This window comes from Dryobates pubescens, chromosome 20, assembly GCF_014839835.1.
Source record: "Dryobates pubescens isolate bDryPub1 chromosome 20, bDryPub1.pri, whole genome shotgun sequence".
Taxonomy (NCBI): Eukaryota; Metazoa; Chordata; class Aves; order Piciformes; family Picidae; genus Dryobates; species Dryobates pubescens.
This window is the reverse complement of record NC_071631.1, coordinates 11,084,610-11,106,137: the sequence shown is the minus strand read 5'-3', so window position 1 is coordinate 11,106,137 and position 21,528 is coordinate 11,084,610. Positions and strand designations below refer to the sequence as shown.

The 21,528-nt window shown below is 44.7% G+C and overlaps 1 protein-coding gene across 1 annotated transcript in view; it reads left to right on the top strand.

Annotated features, from left to right (window-relative positions):
* Window positions 1-21,528, top strand: part of CACNG4 (calcium voltage-gated channel auxiliary subunit gamma 4) — a 40,996-nt gene that overhangs the window by 10,162 nt on the left and 9,306 nt on the right. The gene's annotated exons all lie outside the window — the stretch shown is intronic.

Here is a 21,528-nt window from a genome sequence, read left to right as displayed (position 1 = left end):
ATCAAGAGATTAAACATCCTGTGGTTCTCTTCAGTAGAGAGAAGCTTTGCTTCAGAGCTTGGTGAGCATTTCTCCTGTGCTATGCACGTTTTGCTGTTCTCTTGTCCTTGCCTTTAGCGCTGGCAAACGCAGGCGGGTTCGGAGATGCTTTGGCATCCTTAAAAGATGCAAAACCTGAAATAAAGCATGTAGTATTTAGGGACAATGCTGGGGCTGTATTCACAGGATCACTTCTAATTATAGCCATTTGAACAATTCCTTTGCAGTAGCCTGCTATGGTAGCATTTAAATAGAATCCTCTTTGTAGTGTGGTAGCATATTAAAGAGAGAAAAATAGCTACCCCCTTTCAGCCAATGTCTTTGCAAAAGGTTTACCGTCATAACTTGCTTTCTAGGGATATTCCCCTTGTTTTCACTTGTGCTCCTTGTCTGATTTTTTAATGACTGACTTTGTGTCTCTCGGTAGCCAATTCCCAGTGACCTTTTTTCTTCATTTTATTTTAATTTCTGTATATAAATGGGAGCATTCTAGCTGCAAACGCTCTTTGGACACAGGAGCCAAACCCCACAGAGAGGGGAAAACAGGCCAGGAATTTTCCACCTGAATTCTAAGTCTTACCCAGGGTTTTGGCTGCACTAATAGCCAACATGTTGGACCTTGCAGGGTCACACACAGAAGCTGGACTAAGGGCAAATGATTCAGGATCAGGGCCAGACCTGGGCAGACAGGACCTTGCCATCAGCTTCTCCAGGCATCAGCTACTCCCACAGGTTATCCCTTTTTCTGGCATCACTGCTCTGCTCCGGGAGGGCTGAGCAAGTGGTTGCAGCTGGCCAGAATATGGGCACAGAGTTCCTAATGCTGATTTTCTAGCGCTGATGTGCACCTGTTTTGGTGGCCAACTGGCACTGAGCTCCTCCTCAACTGCATGTGCAAGCCCTGCTTGAAAAGAGGCAGAAGAATTAGTGTCTGTCAAACATGTCATTAGACACGTGCCTGGTAGACATAATGTAGGCTAATGAATATGATCACAAGAATAAATTAATAACTGATTTTTAAATATTTTTTTCCTACGTGTGCACACTTAAAACAGGATAAGACCTAAGTGACACTTGTGTCACCAGTTTATAATTAAAATGCAGTGCTTGAATGAAAATGTAAGCTTCAATTAGCCGGCACGACCCTGCTTCCGGCTTTACTTCCCGCTGAAAAGCAACGATAACAAGCTCACATTTATTATCAGAGTTTTTTCCTGGAGCTGTGCACTGAAACATGCTCACATCTGAGCCCTTTCACTGAAGACATTTTTTCGCTTCAGCAGTTTGGCATGCCGTACAAAGGCTCTCTGATTTTTAGTGATGTTCACCTCCTCTTACATAAAAAATGTTTTCTGTGCATATTATTTGGTTTTTAGTTAAAAGTCCAGGTGCATGGGTTACTGAAGAACCAAAAGGATGGCTCATCACATAGCACAATGGGTAATTATTGCTGAGCTTCACTGTACTGCACAGACAAATCCTTTCTTGGAGCTCGGCATTGTAGCTGTGAGAGAGGGAAAATACCTAGGATCTAGCCCAAAGTCCTGCAAGGGTAGGAATAGATCCTCTGGTATGTGCTTTGCCCATTTAATTTTTAGCTCTCTCAAGGGACAGAGCTCCACAGTTTTGTTTAGAGATACAATTTTGCATCTTAATTTCACCAGTGGGATGTTAATGCATATATAAATTATGAGGTCTCATGTGTTCCCATTTTTATCCACAAGACTTTCTAGTTAGGCCTTTTGTAAAATGGGTAAATAATTCTCTAGGTTTGGCCCCCGCTGAAGCCAAGGTTTGTCTTGATTTGTGCATGATTTATGTTGCTGCATTGCCTTAAGAACTTGGCTTCTGATTTCTGCAGGACAGGGCAGGGTCCTTAGCTTAACAGCTGAGCTCCCTGGGTAGGCATGGGTGAATAAAAACACATATGCCTTGAAAGAGCAACTCTGTAAATGTGTGTGCTAAGTAGGGACCTGCCTGCCTCAACTTGCAGAGGGCTAATGCTGTGCTACACCTCGGCTCCTGCCCATCTATGCAATTTGGGTACCTAGCTCAATGTTCCATGTGACATTCAGATCCTTGAAGTGCCTTTGGACAGCTGCTGACAGTGATGGTGCCTTCACAGCCACTAACCTTGCCAACTCTGAAAAAAGATAGGAACCTTTTAGTGCAGGACTTATTTAGCCTGAAGATGTCTGGCATGTCTTGAGCACACGCAGTAGGTACTTGATTGGGCATTTTTGCACCTTTCAAATTGGTCCTTGTGCAGACAAGGCTACGGGAATCAGAGCCTAAAATAAGAAGGGAATGTCCGCCTCAACCAGTGCTTAGGACAGCTGGTGAAAGGGATACAAACCCTAACCAGCCCCAAAATGTCAACACAGAGCAGCTGAGCCTCAGAAAGTGCGCTTAGGGAATATGTCCTCTCTGATGGAGATGGGACCAAATGTCCACATGGATATCTTTTGCAATGCCCCCTCCAATATTTAAAGCAATTTCTACAGGCACAATTCTTGTACCGTAGGAGTGGATGTCAAGCCAGGATATCTCAACTCAGAATAGATGTGTGCTCTTAGCGTTGGGTCAGGCAGTGATGTGTGGTGTGGTTAGAGCCCCCAGGGACTCTTCAAGTTGTAAAAACTACAAACCTTCTGGTTTTTCACTGGTGCTGTTCGCATGGGACAGAGTGACCTCTCCAGAAAGCCTTTCCAACAGCAGCAGCAGCAGCAGTCTCTCTGAATAGCGTTTAATAACTATCCATGGAGAAAATTACACTCTATTTAAAAGGCCAGAAAAATCATCTTCAGTTTAACTCTGCTGACTTGGGTAGAATTACACCAAAAATGCCTTTTGTCAGATATCTTTTCCCATACTAATGTTCAGGAACTGGGCTGAAAAAGCCTTTTGAAGGCAGATTAAACAAGGCCAAACAGTGAAATATTCTTTTAATTTTCCTTCTCACGCATTATTTTAGGTGTAGCTTGGAATGCTGCCCCTACGAGAGGCATCCCTTTAAATATTTATACAGCATCAATATGGAGCCAGCTTCATCCTTTTTTAATGATATGCTCCTTTTTTAAGTTAACCATTAGGTAACCCCATTCTATAGAGTTCCATATTTTGTGCTGCCTTTATGCTTCCTTTGGATTTTTATTTATTTGTTTCACTGCAGAACAATGAAGATGTCAAGGCAAGGCCCAGGGGCACGCTGGAAATCGAATTCTTGGAGCTCCACCGTTGTTGCCATGGTGGACATGCACTCAATAGCACACTGTGCTGCTCTGCAAGCCAAGGGGATTCAACCCCCAGCTCTGCTGCTGGGCCATGTCAGTTCACCACCGTGACAATGGAAGCTCTTGGCTTCCGTGATCCCAGGATGAAGGGAGAGAAAATATTGAAGCAAACCCCAGCAAAGAGGGGAAGGTGCTGTGAAGGGCCAGGATGCAATATCTCCATTCTGCGGTTCTCCCTGGGAATAAAAGTTGTCTGGCGGGTTTCTGAATATTTTTCTTTCGACTTCCCATTTTGTCTTAGTCAGTAAGACGCTGCCATACACTGAGGTGGATAGAACAAAGCACAACTATTCCCTCAGCCCTGATTCAGTCTGAAAACCCACAGATGAGTGCCCTGAGCTTTTATAATGGTGGGATTTATGAGGTTTGTTCAATTACACCACATTTTTAGAGCAAAATAAGTTTTACAGAAGCTGCTGGTGGCTTGTTTCCATCCTGGTTTCCCTCTCTTCTAAGGGGAGCAAAGGAGATGACTGTACAATGGGGTTGTAGCTGCATGACCAAAAAATCAGCCAAGCCTCAGCCTGAAAGCAAGAGCAAAATATTGCTGCATGCTGCTTCACAAAGAAGAGTTGCCCCCTTTAGAGCTGGAATCCAACCTCTCCTTCCCTTGCTTGCTGAAGAGGCCTTATCCTGTACTTGTTTTGTAAGTAAGAGCTTCAGCTAAGTCAGTAGAGATTTTGTCTGAGGATAATGGGCTCAAGGAAATACTGAAATGCAATTTCCCTGAGTTGCAGTGTATTGAAGACAGAGATTGGGTCACAAGCAATCCCCTTCCAGCGATGGAGCTTGGTTCCCGCTGTACACATTGCTGAATCAGGCTGAGTAAGGATGTCACCCTCTCTTCTGCTGGCATAGAAGCTATTTAATAAAAGGCACAGGGCTGTTCTCATATCCTCCCCGCTATGAACTGAATCTGGTGGGATTTGGCTCCATCAGTGACTTGGTTTGCTGGGTTTTTAATGTACTAGTAAAGGGACATTGTTTGCTCCAAACAAAAGGCGTCAGGGCTTGGCACTCCCAATGTGTGCCTCAATAAAAGAAGCCAGGCAGCAGCTGAAATACAACAAACTGCTCTCCTCTACCACAGGAAAGGCAAGGTATGGCCAAGCTTAAACTGTACCATTATTTGAGGCTCTTCTTTGGGTTGCAGAGGTGATTTATTTTTTTTCTCAGTGTTTGCTGCAAATACTTTAAAATTCACTCTGGTTTGGAGGCAAGTAGTCAATGCTTCTGAACTGCATACTTGACATATGTTTCTTTTCACATGCTGTCCTCCATCCATTTCATGTAGCAGATGCTCAGTTTACCACTTTAAATGTATTCTTATTTACGAGAAATTATTTTAGAAAATAGCTGTTTGGAACTAAACATTTCCAGCCCTTCTTCTGGCTGCCGGGAGCTCCTTTTTGCAGCTGTCCTGGGTGGCTGCATGCAGATGTTGACAGGTTAATTTGCATTTGAAGGGCTGGATGCAGTAAGCTAAGCGAGGGTTTTTCTTCCCTGTCTCTGAAGGCAGTCACTTCAACACTCCTTGCCAAATTTAGCCCTGATGCTACTCTTCTTAATTAACTAGAGCAACATCTAGGCTGAGTTTGGCCCCTTGCTAGCTGTCCATTTATTCCAGGATTGAATTAAGCACCCCCTGACCATGGAAAAGAAAAGCTTTCTTTTGTTCTGAAAATTGATTGTACAAGAGCGAAATACAAGAACAGTCCTAATTCACAGCAAGGCAGTGTGTACAAGCCGGTTTATCTGATTTCCACTGTATTGTCCCATTGCCAGACACTGCAGGTCCAAACCTTCCAGCTGAGGTTTCTGGTTTACCTGGCTGCTGCATTACTTGTGAAGTATCATTAATTAGTAATGTCTTAGTAAAAAGGAAGTCCTGCCAGCAAGAAAAATGTGCAGCTTGCACTGCTTGAGCCCTCTTCCTGGAGAGCATTGCTTGCTGTTAGTTTTGTGGGGGCTTTTTCCTCCCCCCCCTTAACATAAGATTGCATAAAGACTTTCATCACAAAGACCCAAATTTAGATTTTGTTCCATCCCATCAATGCAGAAGGCAGAAGTCTTGATCCACAGCCATGCTGTCAGCCTCTAGAAACTGTTGCTCCTGGTCTTTCATGTCCATGATCCATCCACCCTGGCTCAAAGCACAGTTTAGCAGAGAGCAGAAACTTTCATGCTGTAGCAGGGGGAGAAGCTGACAAAGACCTGCAGCCCTTTCACCATCAAGGCCTGTACACTTTGCTCCCTCTTCCTTTTCTTTTCTTTCCTTTAGATGTTGCAAAACTATCAAGGAAAGCTACATCCAGCAGGTGTAAGAGCACTGAACCAAACCTGTAGAAACATGAGAAAGCTTAATTAAAGTTGTCTCTTTTTTGTCTTTTTTTTAAATTTTCCCCTCACTTTCATTCCATGCTTCCCTGCCACAATCAGCTGTGGGCAGATACTGATCTCACTTCTCCCCCATAATCTGGATTTCAGCAGTTTTCCAGTTTCCTCCAGCTGGTCTAACACAACTTACAGCCACAGCCAAGTCCCCCTGCTCAAGGCTGCCATGAGGATAAAGTTCCCCATCTGAACTGTGGCAGTTTTGATGTCTGCACCTAGGCATTGTGACGAACACTAATAATGTGTTGGACTTGGGCTGGTCAAGAATTGTGGGGACATGGCACTTTAGGACATGGTGGTCTTAGGTGGATGGTTGGACTCAATGATCTTGGAGGTCTTTTCCAACTAAAACAGTTTTACGATTCATAGCAAGATTCCTACTGGTCACAGTCACGTATAAGCTAATTCATCACCTCAACTGTGCGTGTGTGGGGTGCAGTTTGAGAGACCACTGGCACAGAGTGTGTTCTTAAAGGGAAGGGTTTAATCTACCCATCATTAGTATCACTCATGAAGCTGTCCTTGTAGATACATTTTTTTCCTGTCTAAACTTGAAGGGAAGGAACAGAGAATGTTGCTGTTAGGCATGATTCAGGCACCCATGGCGACATGAGATTGCTCCATGTTCTTACCAGAGTGAGAAGATTACCTTATACAAGAATAAGTAAGAACAGAATTTTTGACCTTTAAGAGTTTCTTATCTGTAAACATTATAACTGCATAGCAATGCAGCCTGACTTGTCAACAACAAAAGAGAAAAGAAAAATAATACTAATTTAAAACCCCACAGTGGCAGCGGAATAAATTCCTACATTTATCATTTCAGAGCTTTCTCATTGCTTTTGCCTCTTTTCCTAGAAGGTTTAAATTATTAGATTTCTTTTTTTTTTCTTTTAATGTTATGTTTACTCTGCTAAGAGGAGAGCACAATTTACAGAAGCTCATATGGATGAAAAAGCATTTTCCTTTTGCACTGTTGCTTGCACAGTTGGCACATGCAAACCTTCACCTTCCAGCTTTCCAAAACCTCAGCTCATACTATCAAACAAATTCATTCCCTGTTCAGAAATGTATTTTGAAATGCTTAAAAGAGGAAGGTTTACTGCTTGAACTTTCATTTAAGAAATACATTTCTCAGTGTTTGCTGCAAGACTTTGTCTGGTCCAGTCAAACTTACAGATTCTTCATAGCACCTACCTGAAAAGAGGTGATAATGAGGTGGGTGTTGGTCTCTTCTCCTAAGTAGCAAGTAGGATGAGAGGAAATGGCCTCAAGCTGCACCGGGGAGGTTTAGATTGGATATTAGGGAAAATTTCTTTCTTGCAAGTGTGGTCAGACTTTGGAACAGGCTGCCCAGGGAGGTGGTGGAGTCACTGTCCCTGCAGGTGTTAAAAAAACATGTAGACACGGTTTAGTGGGCATGGTGTGGGGGAGGGTTGAACTTGATGATTTTGGATTGGACTTGATGATCTTAGAGGTCATTTCAAACCTTAGTGATTCTATGTGTGGATGGTCCTGCCAGGGCTAGAATTGGAGATGCTCACATGAGAAAATATCCTTAAAGCAAAGAAATGTAGGATCAGGATCTAAGCCTCCCATAACAGCTGGTAAGAACTTGGCAAAATTAAATTCAATATCTGCCACTGTAGATCTCCCAGGTTTTAAGCTCCCAAGGCAGAGGGTGAATTTTAAGCAGAAATTTAACTTGGACATACATGAATTATTACTAGTGACTTGCTCAAAAATAGCAGTGTGAGCTTGACTTGCAATGTCCTTACTCAAGCCTGGAGTAGCACCAGGCAGCCTGCCCATGCCTGGGACCACGAAGCTTCCTGCACACACCTGAAGCAAACATTCCTCCTTGGGTCAGTCTGGGGACATGCTCTTGGTGTCCCCTGTCCCTCCTCTGACACAGGTCAGCAGGTGCAGAGTTTGGGGTCCAGACCCCTTGTGAAGGTCTGAGGCAGCAAGGGAGAGCTGTAGCTTATCACTTATAGAGGCTAATAGCAAAGCACTGTCCCCAGAGAGCAGGAGCATCGTGGTGCATGACTCAGAGGCACAGCTGAGTCACAGCCTCCCCTGGCTTCTCCTGTGATGGGAATGGCTTCGACACCACATTCAAAACTGTGTTTGAAGTCACGATCCAAATCATTGTGCTCAGGCTCCTCCTTTGCTTCATGGGTAGGAAGTGCTGCACTTCTTGGAGAGGAGAAAGGAATCTGTGACATGGGAAAACCAGCTTCTGGGCTGCCACTGCTGAGAGTGCTGTCTGCTAGAAAAACAAAAATCCAGCAAAAAAAAAAAACCACACCAAACCTCCACCTTTTCAAGAACAAGGGAATGCTGCAGCCCCTCAGAAGTCAGTGAAGGTACACCTGACATATCGAGTATTCACTGACTAGCAGGACACATCAGCTCAGATCGCCCAAGGCATGTGGAGCTGCTGCTGTGGAAAGGCATTGCTGTCTCATGAGGGTACAGCTTTCCTGCTCCAGAGAACAGAGGAGCAGAGCTGCAGAGGGGCTTAGGTGTTGCCATGCCTAAAAAGAGGAAACTCAACCTACAAACCCCAGCACCTTGGACAATAAATGACACTGAAGGGCAGGACATGGAAGCTAGACCCCAGTCGTGAGCAGGCTGGTGTCAGACCTCAGCTTTGCAGCCCCATGGGGATGGTGTTTTGGGCTATGCTCATCTCAAGAGATGGACATCACATTTCTGAGTGCTCTGGATGGAGGTACAGCAAAGCAGACATGCAGTGCTGCATCCTGCTTGGATGCTGGCAGTTCCCTGGTGGCACCATTGGAGTTAAAAGATGCAGCACATCCTGACTCTCCAGCAGGTATTTGCTGGCACATCACCCAGTGAAGCCAGGCTATGGAGCGTGAGTGATCTACAGTCACTGGGCAAACTTTCTCAAGAGTTATTTAGGAGAGAAAGCCCTGATGCATCCATAGCTCTGTGTGCAGGAGAGCTGCCGGAGCTGGTTGATATTTTGACGCGACTGAGTATTTTTAGAGCCATCCTATGGTGCAGGATTTTTAACTTCCATTTCACAGCCCTTGAAGCCTGGCAAACTTTCATTAACATTTGATGCCTTGAAGTCATGCAAGGTCTGAGGGGAAAGGGAGGGGAAGAAGGAAAAAGAAATACACCTTTTTGGAGCACATAGCTTGCAGAGTGGCTGTGAAGCTTAGGAAAAAATCCTTCAATCCATCCTTTTTGTACCAGGTGCTTAGAAAGTACCCCAAACCATTCCAAGAGCAGAGCTGGAATCCCAAACCATGGCTGGGTGGGAGAGTCTTGCTTCATTAAAAGATAACTCAAGTTGAAACATTAAATACCTGCAGTCTGTCTGGCCCTTGGGGAGATTGAAGCACTTTCTAAGCAGAGAGTTCCCCCCTTAGGAGGATTATTCCTCTCTTTCTTGTCCATTATTAGGCAACTTTGCTAATTTAGATCTCTTTGACCCGTAAATCCTCAAATTATTTGTAAGCTCTCATGCCTCCATCCTAGAGAGGAGAAGCTTGGGACATGGAGCAGCTAAAGGATTTGCTTCCAATTCCCACTGCACATGCTGCCATTTCTACACAGCACAAAGTAAGGCTTTTCTACCCAAAAGTATCTGTGGTGAAAATGCTGCTTCCCTGGCTACAAGGCAGACTTTCAACTGGAAAATAAATTAACAGAAACTCTATTTTTTACCCCACACCAAATACACACACATGCACACACACAACTGAGATATTTCATAGGCTGAGGGAGTAGGAAGAAGAAATGTATTTTTGTCTCCTTGGCAAAAATATATTGGCAGCATCTCACTGAGTTGTAAAGATTGAGTATAAGAGCATGGCCCCGTTAAGAGAAGTGGGGTTTGGAAAGCTGCCCTTGAGCTGCCTGTGCCTGTCTGCCAGGACCACTGCAGAGATGCTGCCCTGGGAGGGGATGCTCAGCATGTGGGACCTGCAAACAACCCATGCAAGATGAAGAGCGTTTGCAATACCTGAAAATGAGGAGCTGCCAGCTCTGCATCACTCCAGCTGAAGTGTCTGAAGGGGAGAGGAGCTGTAAATCTCCCTCTGTGCGTGGCACTGTTCCCGGGTGGTCAGAGCCGTTGCCTGCCTCCTGAGCTCTGTAACTCTCAGGAGGTCTCACCACGGTGGTGACAAACTGATCCTCTCCTGCTTTCAAAACCTGGGAGGAAATATGGTCCCCAAGATGCTGTTATACAAGGGCAGGGAAAGGACTGAGGAAGGAGGGCTGTGAGGGAGTCAGTGGCACAATACTCTGCTCAGCCAGGCACTTGCCTTTTGTCCAGTCTTCCCAGAAAAAGGAAAAATTTCTTCTGTTTCCTCCTCCTAGCTTCTCAGACACTTCTGTGCCATCCTAGGACAGTACAGAACAATAAGCATTTCTGGTTACAGCGGTAGATGTACTTGATGCTGATAAGGGCTGCAATTCTCAGATACATTACTCAAAATCAATTCTAAGACCTCAGATTGGATTGCCCAAAGCTACCCCCACACACCATCATCCCTCCCCAGTGCAGGGAGAGACATTTCCTAGTAAACTGCAATTCTGAACTACTGGAAGTAATCTCAGCAATCTTGACCATAAAATATTTATACATCTGTGCTTTAGTGCATTGTAATTTTGCATGATATGCTTTGCTTTTCAAGACTGACTAGGTTAAGGCATTTCTGATTCTCTAAACACTTCCCACCCCCAAATCCTATTCCTACAGATATTGTTGGGCCGTTGTGCTTGGTTGTATTTATTAGCTGGGGTAACAAGGAGGTTACATCTTCCATAAACCTGAGAGGAACCCACTTAAATGTGTCTGTCTGAATCTCATCAAAGAAGAAAACGGTTCTGATGAATTATTAAGCCTTAAAGAGGTCGTACTGCTTTCCCAGTCTCATTTTTATTTGTCACTGCTTAGTTTGCATTAAGAAATAGAAAAGTTTCAGGTGCAGGAGCCAAATGCACTCTCCTCTGCGTGTGTTCATTTGGACAGGTCCGTTTGGTAGCCGTCTCCATTTTTATGTATTACGTCATTTGTTAACTGTAATAATTTAAATCGGTCTTGGGAATGACAAGTTTCAGGCTCTCCGTTTCTATCCCGCGGTGGCTTTGCGCATCCCCTCGCCTTCTGTCAGCACCACGAGCGCCGACTCCCGGGCCGGGCCGGGCTGTGGATGCAGGCAGAACTGCTCGGAGAGGCCCCGGGTCGCCATCTGGTCTCTGTCTCCGCAGGCACCACCAATCTGCCAAGCTCCTGCTCTCCTCCTAAGCCCTCTTCTTACCTCCGGACACCCACCGCCCACCCCTCCCAGCTCCTCCTCTGCTCTCTCTCCCTCCCACTTTTATTCCTAGCTTCTTTCTTTTCCTCCTCCCCTGCAAACCACCTCCCGTTCCTCCCTGCTCTGCCCTGAAATGCACCTTTCCCCCTCTATTTTTACGTTGCACTTTGCCTTCCATCCACGAGCGTTTATTTCCCTAGCGCTGTCAGCATTTTCCTCCCGCTCTCGACATGCCCTAGTAAGACCAGCCTGCCCCATCTCCTACACGAGGCTGGCCACAGCCAGGGATGCAACGTCCTGGCTGCCCAAACACTTTCTTCCACCAAAAGCCTGAGGCACCAAAGCTTGCCAGCACCTACCCCCCATGAGGCTGTGGCACCTTCTGTTGTACTTACTGCTGGGAATCAGCAATAACCAAATCAGTAATAATTCAAGTTCAAGCTGAAGTCCTTCATATTTCCTTCCAGGACCTGTTACAGCTGCAAAATATTTTTGTTCCTTTCATCTTTCCATACTGGAACCCATTCTGTCTAATCAGCAGCTCTGCTATTTGTTCCCAAGGTTAGGCATTAGCCCTAAGTGGTCAACTAGACCATACTCAATTGTCCAGCTGCAGTGGCTTTTCCAATAATACATCCTGTAGATGACTTCTGAAGCCTTTGCTTTGCATTTCCCAAATCCAGCCAGCAGCAGGGTTTGGCAGTGCCACCCCTTTCTCCTAACCTTTAGCTTCCCTGTTGTCATCTGCCTTGTTTCAGCCCCGCATCACTGATTGTGCATGATCAATCTCTAGAGGTTTAGCTTCTATGTATAACTCAACAAGCTGGCATAGAAATGAGGAAGACATGCTCCAAAAATGAATGCAGATCCAACTCAAGGTCACTGCATTATGAAGATAGACATATTGCAAGCATTCCCTTCAATTAAGATGATTTACAGAGTGAAATTTCTCTATTGCTTCTTCAATATCCAACTATTCTTCTACATGCCATCATCTTATGATCAATCACTATGGATTGAAGAGATATGGAATCATTACAAGATTCCAGGAGTGGCCAAATATCCTGCATATTCCTAATCTGTTAACTAGTGAGTTCCTTGATCACTGCTTCCTAGTGCAACTTTCTTTCTGTCAGGAAAAAAAAAATGTGGTACATGAATGAGCCAAAAGAAGGTTTGTGAAGAAAGAATTCAGTTCTAGATGTCAAGTTAGAGATGTTCCCTGCTGTTAGAGCAGATAATAATTCATTTAATGCAGAGAGGTAATTACATGATGCCTTGTAAGCTTCTGCTACAACAAAAGGTCTCACAAGGACTATCAATATGAACCATTCTCCTACTGACTGGATCTGGAGGGTTTTTTCCATTACAGGAGAAGACACCGAGTGCATCCTGTGCATGTCGCCCCAAACATCCCCAAGGATTAGGTGGGTCCTCATTCTGAAGAGTTGTTTCTGAAGTTTTAGACTGCTGTGTGACAAACTTTGCCTGATGGGAAATGAGGATGTTTTAGAAATTTCAAAAAAGGGCAGTTTAAGAGGTTCTAAAAGTAGACATTAAGAACAAGAAGGCAACAGCTCAAGGCTGTACATGTATCAAAGTGGAAGTGGCAGAAGATACAAGGGACAAAGCATCACACATTGTAGTAGGAATGGTTCATCTAGTTCATTCCCCATATGTGACCATGGCCATGTCTCAAATGATAAACTCAGCGGGGACTTTGAAGAGACATGAATGTCCCTCTCCTTGAATTTCCTCCCCCAGGTAGTGACAAGCCATGATACAGGCTTTATAGACATGCTGCGATCGTAAGAGGTGAAACCATCAAGCCCTGGTTGATCACCACATTAATGAGGGAGAACTGATGACTTACTGAAGTAAGGGAAACCAGATGGATAAAACCCAAACTATCCCTTAAGGGAAACTTGATGCCGATTGTGCCAACACAGGGAAAAAAAGCACAGTTTGACAATGTGAAAATAAACTCAATTTGTCATTTTGCAGCATCTGAACGCTTCATCAGGCAGAGTGGCTGTCTGTTCCCAAACTGCATCCGGTGCAATGTGGCATTTCAGCCCTCTCGTCGTGATTGATGGACTGGCAGCAGTCTGCCTGAATGAGCAGTCCTTGTGCTGGTGAATGTATGGCAGGGTCAAGAATATTGTGTGTGGGGCGGGGAAAAGTGGATTTTTGGTCCAAGTCATGATGTACCCGAATCCCAGCTAGCATACAGGCCAGCAGTGTATTTCCTGTTCCACTCTGAGGTGTTGGAGTGATGAGGGCCACTGTGTAGTGACAGGTGGGAATAACAGCTTAAGTCTCTGAGACATTGTGCCAAAAGCACCACTGGTTGCTAAAGTACCTCTTTAAATTAAGGCATCCTGGACCAGGATGTAAGAGCTGTAAACTCCTTGAAGAGTCACTTTCAGTTCAAAGCCCTGATGGGTGAAGATACATAAGAAGCCAACACCAACCCTCCAGTGTTAGACCAATTTTAGCTAAGATAAAAAAGCCAACCACAGAACTCTAATGGAAGTTTCCATCCGAGCTCCAAATTAATCTTAAAAGCATGAGGATGATTATATCAGCAACCCAGGAACAGCTTTGGCAAAGTGGCAGCACAGCAAAGCATGGAAATGAATGGTGAGGCAAACTTCTGGGCTGCTGGGATAAAGGACTACGGCATGAGATGCAGGACGAGACGAGGTGTGAAGGCAGAACACAGCAAGTGTGGGCTGTGGTGGTAGATCGAAAAGCAGACACAGGAAAATGAGTTAACAACCCCATGACAACTAGAAATGTTGACAGGCTCTTGGGGCTGAGCCAGGCATGGGAACACTCACCATGGCAGGACTGACTTAGCTCTGACTTGGAAATGTTCCTCAAGCAGCATCACCAACGTTGCTTTGGAAAAAAATGACATCATACCCAGTTTGAGGAGTTGCTCCTGTTTCCCTCTGCAGATGATTAACAGAATACTAACTGAACATCAGGGCTAGAAGCATGGCAGGGTTTCTTCCTAGAAAACACAGAGTCATCCCCTCCATAAGCTCCATAAAAAGGAGCTAAAAAGACTAAAACAATCCACAGCTCTCTGAAATTTTCACCGCTTTGCCATCCAAGCAGCACCACAAGGGGACATGGTTAATAAGGACCAAATTGCAAGTGGTAGTAGGAAAAGTGTCAGCAATACACAGGGAGGCTACAGGGAATGTCTGAGCAGAAGAATGTCACAGGACACTTTTATCTGCTGTTCGGCCAAGAAAAGGCAGCTGGGAAAGGGACAGGAACACTGCTGAACAACCTCACTCATTCCTTCTGTGGCCAAAATGCTGGCTTATTAGAGGCATATTCAAAGAAAATGAAAATTAAGCAGCTCAAACCAACATGCAGCATACATCAGCTCTTACCTACTCTCCTCTGGCACACATTTCCCTGATACTATTGGTATTCGCTGTGCTAGCACAAGGACACTTAGTACTTTTGGCAGCAGTTTTGTAATGAACTGAAGAGAATTCAAAGGACAGCAGCCAGACACTGGGATGTGTTTTATTAGCTCCCAGATGTGGAGGTGAGGTGACTCTTCGGGAAAGGATTTTCTAGCCTCAGTCAAGGTCTCAGATAAAAATCTCACACTGGAACAAAAGGCTGTCTCACAATTTCAAAGTCATCTTTGGCAAAGTATCTTTCCTGCATCTGTTCACTGGTTATACACAAATACAAATGCACAACACCTTTGATGATATTTGCCCAGCTGAAAGCAGAAGATTGGCTGCTGAGGAAGGATGTACCCATGTAAATTGTAACTGACTGAGCCTCTGTAGACATTTCTCTGGATGCCTTCTGGTGCAGGCAATGCAGAATCTGGAGGTGCTTTGCCAGGTTGCCGAAATAGCATTCAGGTGTTACATGCCAAAATAATATCACTCAGAATTGTTGCAGCCAGAACTAGAAGTTATCAGCCAAGAGCAGACTTCTTCCCCACCTAAGCAAGGTGTCACCACTTAATGTGTTCTCCTGTGTGGCTAACTTCTTTGGGCAACAGTGAGCGTCCACTGGTAAATGGAGAAGTTCAGCTAAGATACCACATCTGGGCCATGGGAGGGAAGAGAGTGTTAGAAAAGGGTAGGTCATGATATAAAGGTCAAGCTTTCTAAATGGGAACATCCCTGGTCACTAACTATGGCTGTGAAATTGGCATTCAGGTCAGTGGAGATGGCTCTTCTTCAATGCAGGTCATGAGCTCCACTACAGTTTGAGACCACTGTAGAGAAAGGCTGTGAAGAAACAGCAATACAACCTTCATTCTGTGGGGATACAGTGAAAGGAGAAGCTGTGAGCTGCCTCTGCTTTCAACAGAGAGAGCTTTGTAGAGGAGTACCAAGGAGAGGCTGCAGATGGCAAAAGGCAATCAGCTCAGACACTGCCACAGCACAGGCAAGTTGGGGCGAGCAGATGATAATATGCTGGAGAAGATAGTTCAGATTGGTGGTGTGATAAATACAAGAAGGAGCATTAACTGCTATAGGAAGGTAAGAGAAGGGAGTGAGGTCAGTGGTGGGACTGAGCACATCAAATGACAAGAGGTTCCCCAGGTTGCTGGTTGAATTCCTATCCCTGGGGGTGTTTAGAAGAGGCAGAGATGTAGTGCTGAGGGCCATGGTGTAGCACCAGACCTGGTAGTGTTAGAGAATGGGTGGACTCCATGATCTTAAAGGGCTTTACCAGCCAAAATGATTCTGTGATTCTGTAAGCTGAGACACGTTCCTAGAGAAAAGGAGCTTTTGCCAGACATGAGGGTGCTAAGAGCAAAGGCTGGGGTGAGAGCAGAGCATGGTCCCCTGCCACCACCAGCTCGTCTGCAGGCATGTGGGCAGAAGCAGCTGCGAGCTGCTCCAGCACATCAGCTCTGGTCTGAGCCCTCATGAGGTGTTAAGCACACCGGGAAGGTGTTCTGCTTTTAAAAGTGTTAAAGAGGAGCAAGATAGAGCAGGCAGCAAAAGTGACCAGCAGTTTTTCACATGGCATCAAGGGGACTGAGGAAAAGCCCAGAGCATCAGAGAGTCTGGAGGCAGTGGAGGGGGAGGACTGGAAAAGGCTGGAAAAGGGGGAAATTCATGTCACAGCAGAAGATAAGAAAATAAGAGACTTGAAGAGGAGTTTTTGCTTTGCCCACCAGACAATTGAAAATAGATCAAAAGAAGAACCCAAAGGGTTTGTTAGAGCTGACAGCTCCTAAGGAAGAAAGTGGGGCAAATTTTATACATTTCAACATTTTAAAAACATTTTGGTTTTACCCAGGCAGTAGAGAGGGAGCAAACAGAAGGAGAAGACCAGAGCCTGATATCGTCTCTACTGGGTGAAAGAGAATTGAGTCTGCTGCACTGAAATCAGAATCTGGCCCTGAAGCAGAGCAGTTTAGCTCCCTGCAGTGAGAAACAAGAGAGCTCTAAGTTATAGGATGGAAGATGGAGAAAGAAGGAAAGGACTTTTATGAGGAAGAATAAAAGATGATTGTTTCACTCTCTGAACAGCTGTAGAAAAACATGGTTAAGATTCAGGATAAATCCATTTTAAAGACTTGGCTGAGCTGAATTTGCTTTGGCCTGCCCATGACATGCAGGGACAGTAAGTGCTCCTCAGCTGGGTTATGGTACCCACAGTCAGCCTCTAATCTTCTAATATGTTTAGGTCCTAAGTATTTTCTGAAACCAAGACCTATACTGGCAAAAATCTGACAATAACCCCAGGTAGTAGCAGTGCTCTCTATCAAACTCACCTTCAGGATGAAACAAAAACACAAACTGTCATATGGACAAATATTTCCCAGCCTGGCAGGACTCAGGGGGTGTCAGACAGCATCCATCTCAAAAACAACCTATGCTGTGAAGATCCCAGCTTCGTGAGGTTGTCACAACAGCCAAACTTCTCAACAGCAGACACCCAATAAATGTGTATTTAACCTCCTGAGGCTTCTTTCTCTGCTGGCTCCATCCTCCATGGTGATGAAGGCAGCATTACAGCAGCAACGTGGGGTAGCAAATTCACATGGGGTGTGTTTTGCACACAACTTGCATCAATACTTCATGATCTCTTTTATAATGACAGCATTAAATGTCCTCTGGCAGAGGCTCACAGGATCTGTGCTCATTCAAGTAAGTGAAGGACAGGCTTGTGAAAATCTCAGCAAGCAGCAGGAGACAAATAATCCAACAATTTACCATAGAAAGTGCCAAGTTACAGAAGAATAGCAAATGCTCTTCCTTGTGGCCTGAGTGGAGAGCTCAGGACCATAATAGCCCCTGTTTGACCATCAGCACCACAAAGCAGGTTTTGGAAGAAAAAGGAGGTGCATCACACAGTCCTCTTTTCAACAGTTATTTTATGCTGAGAGGAATTTAAAGGGAGTTGAGTTGGCAGCTGCATTGGCTGTTGTGGGTCAGTCCAGTGAGACAGAGGAGTTGTACTGGTGGAAAATCAAAGAAATGCACACAGTTCATGGATAGACTCTGTGCTGCACATTTTGCAGAGAGGAATATTTTTGGGCATGTCTGTTCTCTTTTGCTCACTAATGCTTAAATCACATGGCAAAGGGCTTCAGAACTTGTCAGCAGAGAAATCTTCCTAAGGGGGGGAAAAAAAAAAATATATAGAACTGTTTCTGTCCTCCCCTGACAGAGTCCAGCACTGACACACTCCCACTCACTATAAATAGAGGTTCTCCACTGTTGTCCAAGGGAGGGGTAAAGCCATGCCATTAAGGAAACCCAGTCCCACAGGGCATGCTCAAATGGACACTGTGTTCAGGCAACTTCAGTTACAGCAGCCCCACTCTGCACGTCATGCTCTCCTTGCTGTCTGGGGTATTATCTGTCAGTCAACCTTCCCTGAGCTGATATATTCAGAAGACCTATCATTTAAACATTTATTTAAACATCATGGCTCTGAGCAACCTGATTTAGTGTGAGGCATCCCTGCCCATGGCAGAGGAGTTCGAACTAGATGATCCTTGAGGTCCCTTCCAACCCCAACAATTCTATGATTCTATGATCAGGCTAAGGGTGAAGCACAGGATTTAATCACAGAATAGAAGCAACAAGCAGAACCATCAGGGAAAATTTCCTGTGGTTCTTTACTCATCACTTTATTTTTAATAGACAGTCAGCTCCTTGCAACTTGTATTCCTTGCATCTGCGGCACTTGCTGTCAAATGATCTTGAAAATCATCTCCTTCCATGTCCTCACACCATCCCAGAAGACCCATATTTGTCAGGAAGAAATCAGTCAATGAGTGGGATTTGAGGCTGGACAACTATGGGGTGTATTTACCTGCCTGCAGGTAATCACTGTAGTCATGCAACCAGTGCTGCAGCTGACATTCACAGCACTCATTCCATCAGCATAATGCCCCTCAGGAGAAAACCCTGCTTAGCTCTATTAATAGAGTGCACGTGTGTGCAGTAAGTATCTGTAGCTGCTCAAGAGCTACAAGAATGTGACATGTTGGCAGGGGAGAGTTTGATCCAAGGAGGTCACAAGTGTGTGGCATCTCATGAGAAAACAAGCAAAGCTTCTCAACCAAGTCCCCAAACCAATGTTTTCCTGCACATACTTACCAATCAGGGCAGATAAAAGGGCTGGAAGATGCAGTAGTTAAGCAACAGCTCTGCAGAAGCTGTTGATGGAGAAGGAGGCAGCAGCTCAAGACATCTATCCTCATGTGTCTCCCACTGCTATCAGATATCGCCTCCCGTAAGCTCATGCTCAGAGCAGGGAGATGAAAATTGCTATTGACAGAAGTACCCCGCAGACAAGGTCCTCTGATGCAAAGCTGCTAGCTCCTGCATGGTGGAAACCTATTTTAAATGACAACAGAACACTAATGTTATGGGAAGATCTTGTGTGTAGTTTTCAAGATTAGAATCAGGGAGGAGGAGGAAGAGAAAACAAAAGTGCAGCCTGCCTTGACAAATACTGTCAGACATTTATGTGCTCTGTCTTCTAGCACTGATTTGTGCAAACACTTCCAGGGCATCAGGGAATGTTGTCATTAATAAATATTGACCATGAGAAATGGCTGGTGGTGTGTCCAACAACAATGTGATCATGGCACGCGTGGCCACAGACAGAGTAAGTAATATGGTGGTTTGACCAACAACATAATGGATGGCCACAGACAACATAAATAAGCATTTCTGTCCTACAGCGTTAAGAATCACTGTCAGGCATCAAAACATAAAAGCCCAGTGAACAACCCTGCAGTGGTACAGGCAGGATTATTAAAGGATTATTTGAGAAAGAGCAAGGAGAGGTTGTATGTCATCAGAATTTGGCATCGCTACTTTGATTTACTGTTGAAAACTCCTTGTACTTGGAGATCTCAAACCCCAAAACAAAGCTTAATCTTCACTTAGGCATTACAGCTCCCTCCCTTATCACATTATCTGAGTACATCACACTCTAATTATAGTTACCTGAACAACACTTAGTGGGACTGAGAAGTACTAACCTTGTCAGAGAAGCCCTTGAACACAGAGTAAAACCAATTCAGAAGCAATTCTTAGTGTTTTAAATGCCAGCTAAGTATGGTGCAACCAGTGGGGGAAAAACAGTCCTTCTACCATCAGCACACACTTCAGAAAATTTGCCTCTTCATTATCATTAACCCAGATCCTGAAATCCTGTCTCAAAATTCAGAACAAAGTTATTATTATGAAGGAAAAAAAATATTCATTAGAATATTTGTATTTCTAAAAACATCATTTAAAAGATATCAGTAATCATTCAAAGAAAGGAGTAATGCTGCATCTCAGTGGGATATTATAGCTTACTCTCAAGAGGTATCCAGAAGTGCTTCTCAATATTTCAGTATCTGTTAGGCAGTGATTGCAGCTTATTTCTCTCTCTCTCTAGTGGGTACAGAAGTAGAAGTTAAATATTCCATCCTCCTCTCCAAAGTATAGAAGGGACTGTACCCTCATAAGCAAAGAAAAAAATTCTCTCTTCCATGTCACATCCTTGTGTGGAAAACAACCCACCTGTGCCTTTCTGAGCACGGACCAGTGGCCACCTTTGTCTACACATTTCTTCAAGGCATCCTCTGTGAAGCCTTTGAGAAGAGCTTCAAGGAGCTCAGATGCTGTAGAATAGTCATTACTGGATTTAACTGAGGCATTTGCTTTTCTGTCACTTCTTCTCTTCCATGGTTTTTATTCTTTGGCGTTGCTTCACATGCCAGGGCATGGAGCCAAGTGTTTCACCAAATCTCAGCTTTGTTTTGTTTGTATTATTTAAGTACAAGCCAGGCTCTGCTGTTGTGCTTTTGAAGCTGACCACTGCTTCAGTCACTTCCACCCTGATAGGTTTAAATTTTCCTAAATCTGAGCTTCAAAGTCCGTCACTATGGGGAAAAAAAAACAACAAGGTATTGTTGCATTTCCTAGCAGGTCCCTTCCAACCCCTACCATTCTGTGATCCTGTGGCACAGTCCTCTCCTTCATGCATCTACCTGTGGTACTTCTGTATCTGGATAACTTCAATCAACCCCCTCAGAAGTCATTGGAGAAGTACATACAGGCTGTGAGAGCCACAAGCACAGTCACTGAGCAGTCCATTTCCATAGAAAATTAGGGAGAGAAGATTATTTAGATATTTTTTTCCCCTTAATGACTAGGAGAGGATAAAAATCATACTCTGAATGTATTTCCTCTAAATTAACACACCATAATGAAGAGGCTCAAAGAAATGGCCATCCAGTCTCAGAGGCCCTGTTATTCTGGGAGTGATTTAGTTTCATTGCATGAACTGCCATAAAAATAAGCGCTGGGATCATTCAAATCTGAATTTTGGATTGCTTTGCTGGAGAGCCATCAGGAGCAACAACCCAGCTGATGGCAAACAGAGGGATGCCCGGACAAACATGCTTAGCAGGAGCAGTCCCAGCTCTCCTCCGCCTGGCAGACAGGGCAGGTGTGTCACTTCCAGATGGGACGTGAGCCACTTACATCTTGTTCCCAGCCTTTCAAGTGCCATGCAGAGAAAGCCTGAGCCGTGAGTGCAATTAGAGGAGATACATCATTGACTGGAAGAATGAAATGCTCTGTAGCAGCAAACCTGCAGTTGACACTCAGAGGGTGCAATTGGAACCCTCTGGATTAGTAATTCTTTTGAGATCTTTGTAATCATTGGTAATAGTGGTGAAATAAATCCACGTTTCTATCCTGCAGGCTGCAGCTGTGCTTCTGCTCAAGTCGTATTAAGTGAGGGGGTTTAAATCCTCCTGCCAGCTCGAGCTGTGAGCACTGAAACTCCCGTGCAGAGCACAGCTCATCCTCGCTGATGTATGTTGCTGAGCTGGTTAATGAATAATGAAAGCACCAAGGCAGGATCTCACCTCGGGCTTGGCTTCTGCAGTCAGCACCCTTGGAACAGGTCCCCAAGCAGCTTGCTGTGCCACAGCCATCACAGCCACCTGCCTGCAACTAGGGCTGGATAACTGA